The following is a 5,534-nucleotide window of genomic DNA, read 5'->3' as shown; positions in this document are numbered from 1 at the left end:
CCTGGTCAGCTCCTCTTTATATTATGGTAGCTGTTGATATTGATCATCTGTGCTGTGCTCTACCCTGCTCAGCTCACCCAACTGGTTATCTATAAACTGGTAGTAGGCAACAGGTATAGAGCCTCATGTCAGTCTCTGCAATTCTTTATGCTCTCAAAGGAAATCTTGCCATTTGCAACATAAATGGGCCTTGAGGACATTATGCTAAATGAAATAAGTTAGAGAGAAAAAGAAAAAAAAATACTGAAGTCATCGATACAGAGAACAGATTGGTGTTTGCCAGAGAAGGCAGGGGTGGGACGTGGGGGAAATGTGTAAAGAAGATTGTTCTCCACAGGCCTGCAAGCCTTGTAGTTGCCCAGACTTAAGAATGAAGAAAGAGCCTGGAGATAGTGACAGAGATATCAAATGGTTTATTGGATGGGGAACCTTCACATCTGAAGCAAAAGGTCCCGGAGCAACATCCCACTGTGGACAGCAGAAGGCAGACAGGACATGGCAGCAATCTTCGCTCCTCAGGGATGAAGGAGACGAGCATGTATACCGGGAATTGATGTCAGTTACAAAGGAAACCAGCAGTCGGGGCAGGTCCCTCACAGCCCCCTTAGGTTAACAACCATCACGAAGGCAGATGTTTCCATTTAATAATCTAGCAGCTTGTGCTGTTTTGGCCTAAAGATTAGAACAGTCACTAGCTGGGGCAGGGGGCAAGCACATTCATGTGAGAAGGGTGCAGGCGAAGCAGGGCCTGGTTCAGCAGGGCATGTACAAAGAGCAAGAGAACAGCCATCTTGAGGGCCTGATCATACAGGGGTCAATAGTTACAGGGCTACCAGTTACCAAATAAATAAGTCCTGGGGATATAATGTACAGCATGATGACTATATTTAATAATATTATATTGTATAGTTGAAAGTTGCTAAGAGAGTAGATCTTAAAAGTTCTCAGCACAAGAAAAAAATTGTGACTTTGTGTGGTGATAGATGTTAACTAGACAATGATGAACATTTCATAATATATACAAATATTGAATCAACATGTTGTACACCTGAAACTAATATAATGTGATATATCAATTATAGCTCACTAAAAAAATTCATATGTTGAAGCCCTAATGTCCAGTACCTCAAAATGTGACTGTATTTGGTGACAGAGTCTTTAAAGGGGTAATTAAATTGAAATATGGTCATTTAGGGTGACTAACATCCTTATAAGAAGAAGAAATTAGGACATAGACAAGTACAGAGGGAAGACCAAGTGAAGACACAGGGACAAGACAACTGTCTACAAGCCAAAGAGAGAGGCCTCAGGAGAAACCAGCCCCACTGACACCTTGATCTCAGACTTCTAGAATCCAGGACAGTGAGAAAATAAATTTCTGGAGCAAGCAAAAAATTAATAATAATAATGAGATGATGTATTAGACACCAGTATTTACTTAAGACTGGAAGTCTCTAATTGATTTCTATGAATACTTTACAGTGTCCTTATTGTAGTTACATAGCCTGTACTCTGAAATGTGACTGAACAAATATTAATATATCAGGTATATACATGTTTCCTGTGTCACCATACCCACATGTGAGTAGTCTACTGATTTAAAGAAACAGCAAAGAATGATAATTAAATAGATTGAAAGAATATAATACTTTCCCTCACGTTTTTTATTTGTTCTGTATTTCTTCAATGTGTAGTTAAACAGATGCTATATTTTATCTTTGGGGCAGAATTTGCCTGAGGCATATACAAACCTTCTGTCATATATGTGTTTTCCATTAAAATATATCAACTACTCTGCTAATAAATTCTGATGTACTGGTGAGAGATTCATAGTGCAAGGAGGGAAATTTACCTTTAAACATGAATCATATAATTATATTATGCACTTTGTTCTTTAATATTTTTTCCAAGTGCATTGATGTCATTTGTGGGTTTTGTTTCTTTTGTTTGTTTTTTCTTTTTCTCTAATTCTGTTCTCCTACATGGCAACATACATTTTTAGGGGTTCTCAGGGTCACTTTCTAACTCTTTCTTCTATTTATACTTACCACAGTAGGTAGAAATAACTCTTATTTCAACTAGAAAGGAATTAATAAAGTTTTGGAAATACTTTAAAGCATTTAAATAGATTTTTGTTATTTTAAGCTTTATTTTGAAAATCTCCAAATCTAAAGAAAGGCTGCAGAATAGTACAATAAAAAATGGATTAAACTTTGCTTAGGCTCACAAATTTCTAACATATCTTTATTTTTCCTACTGTTTCATAAATCTGAACATACAGTAGCAATTTTTATTTATATTAAAGCATGTGAATTTAAATGGTAGATAACAAGATTCTTCACCCCTAAATACTTTGTATGAATATCTTAGGAATACAGAGAACATTCCCTTATGAAACCTCAGGGCTATCATATTCAGGAAATGTGGATACACATGGATACAATATCTCTTGTACAATTCATGTTTAAATGTTGTCCATTGTCTTAATAATAAAGACATTTATAGCAATCTTCCCCAAACCAAACTCCAATATAGAAACGTATTCTGCCTTTAGTTATAATGTCCTTTTAGCATACCTTTTTTATGAAACAATTTTTCAGCCTTTCACAACATTAATATTTTTGAAGTATAAAGGTCAAGAATTTTGCAGAAGGTCCCACAAGTAATGTTTCCCTGAATATTTCATCATAACTAGATCCAGGTGATGAATTTTTGACAGGGGCCTAACATATGTGAAATTTTGTCATTTTCATAGCATCACATCAGAGTGCATCTGGTATCAGTGTCTTTGGTATTTATGCCTTTATTGCATCTGGTATCAGTTTAGCCTTTATCAATGTGGTAACTTTGATGTGGTGGAGCCTACCAGATTTCTCCATTCAAAGGTTTCTTTTTTCCTTTAATATTTAGTGAGTAATTTATGGCTAGCAATTTTGATCCTGTTTTCAACAAACTTTCATCTAATGGTTGAACATCCATCAATACATATCAAAATCAATCACTTTTTATTATGATGATTCTAACTATCATTTCCTCTATATAGTATGTTAGTTGGCATAACACCTTAAAGAAGAGTTTTATTAGATCAAGAAGGATTTGCTTTTATTTTGTGATCCTATAAATTTGATACTTTTTGAAGAGTGAAAACATCTAACAAAAAAAAAAATACTATACACTAAGCAAAATACTAAGATGATCCCCAATGTAGCAAGATCTGGTTTCATACCAAATTTGAAGGATGTAATACAGTATTGTTGACTTTACTTACAATGTCGTGACTTAGATCTCCAGAATTCATTTTCTAAATGAATTTAGAAAATTTGTACCCTTTGGTCTACATCCCTTCAAATTCCCCACCTCCCAGCTCCTGAGAACCACCACTCTAACTCTGTTTCTATGAGTTTGTCTTTTTTAGATTCCACGTGTAAGTGATATCATACGTATTTGTCTTTCTGTCTGACTTTATCTCACTTAACATCATGCCTTCAAGGTCCATCTATGTTGTTGCAAATGACAGGATTTCCTTCTTTCTCATGACTGAATAGTGTTCCATTGTGTGTGTGTGTGTGTATGCATTATACCTTTATCCATTCATCTGTTGATGGACACTTAGGTTGTTTTCATATCTTAGGTATTGTGAATAATGCTGCCATAAACATGGGAGTGTGGATATATGTTTTCAATAGCCGGTTTTATTGCCTTTGGATATGTACCCTGAAATGGGGTTACTGGATCATATAGTAGATCTATTTTTCATTTTTTGAGGAACCTTCATACTGTTTTCCACAGTGGCTGAACCAATTTATATTCACATCAACAGTGCACAAAAGTTGTCTTTTTTATGCACTCTTACCAACTTATCTCTTGTCTTCTTTACGATAGCCATTCTAACAAGTATATATAAGGTGATATCTCAGTGTGGTTTTGATTTGAACTTTCCTGATGATTAGTGATGTTAAGTACTTTTCCATATACCTGGTGATCATTTGCATGTCTTCTTTGTAGAAATACCAATGTAATTCCTACCTAAATCCCAATGACATTTTTCACAGAAATAGAAAAACAATTCTAAAATTCTTATGTAACCACAAAAGACCCCAAATAGCCAAAGCAATCTTGAGCAAGAAAAACAAAGCTGGCATTGTACTTCCTGATTTCATATTCTATTACAAAGCTTCAGTAATCAAAACAGTATGGGACTGGCAAAAATAAAGACATATAGACCAGTGGAACAGAATAGAGAATTTAGAAATTCACCCATGTATACACAGTCAACTAATCTTCAACAAGGGCACCAGGAATACAAAATGGGGAAAGAATAGCCTCTTTAGTGAATGCTTTTGGGAAAACTGGATATTCACATTAAAACGGAATCTTATTTACACCATACATAAGAATCGACTCAAAATGGGTTAAAGATTAAATGTAAGACCTAAAACCATAAAACTCCTAGAGGAAAACAGGGAAAATGCTCCTTGACATTGGTCTTGGCAATGATTTTTTGGATGTGACAATGAAAGCACAGGAAATGATAGCAAATAAACAAGTGGGACTATGTCAAACTAAAAGCTTTCTGTACAGCAAAGGAAACAATAAACAAATTGAAAAACAACCTATGGAATAGGAGAAAATATTTGCAAAGCATATATTTGATAAGGGGTTCATATCCAAAACATATTTAACCTCCTACAATTTAAAGGTTTCAAAGCAAATAACTGGATTTAAAATGGGCAGAGTTTAAAATTTCTTTACCCAGATTTCATATATTTTTCTCAAAAGCAGTTCTAAGAGGGAAGTTTATAGCAATACGATCCAAGAACAACAGCAATAACAACAACAACAACAAAACCCCACAAAGTTAGTAGAAGGGAAGAAATGATAAAGATCAGAGCAGAAATAAATGAAAAAGAAATTAAGAAAACGATAGCAAAGATCAACAAAACTAAAAGCTGGTTCTTTGAGAAGATAAACAAAATTGATAAACCATTAGCCAGACTCATCAAGAAAAAAAGGGAGAAGACTCAAATCAATAGAATTAGAAATGAAAAAGAAGTAACAACTGACACTGCAGAAATACAAAGGATCATGAGAGATTACTACAAGCAACTATATGCCAATACAATGGACAACCTGGAAGAAATGGACAAATTCTTAGAAAAGCACAAGCTTCCGGGACTGAACCAGGAAGAAATAGAAAATATGAACAGACCAATCACAGGCACTGATATTGAAACTGTGATTAAAAATCTTCCAACAAACAAAAGCCCAGGGCCAGATGGCTTCACAGGCAAATTCTATCAAACATTTAGAGAAGAGCTAACATGGATCCTTCCCAAACTCTTCCAAAATATAGCAGAGGGAGAGACACTCCCAAACTCATTCTATGAGGCCACCATCACCCTGATACCAAAACCAGACAAAGATACCACACAAAAAAGAAAATTACAGGCCAATATCACTGATGAACATAGATGCAAAAATCTGAAAATTTTCAAACGTGTTTTGTTTTGTTTTTGTTGTAGTTTTACATTTTA

The sequence above is a fragment of the Balaenoptera ricei genome, chromosome 3 (genome assembly GCF_028023285.1).
Source record: "Balaenoptera ricei isolate mBalRic1 chromosome 3, mBalRic1.hap2, whole genome shotgun sequence".
Classification (NCBI taxonomy): domain Eukaryota; kingdom Metazoa; phylum Chordata; class Mammalia; order Artiodactyla; family Balaenopteridae; genus Balaenoptera; species Balaenoptera ricei.
Note: the sequence above shows the minus strand (reverse complement) of the source record.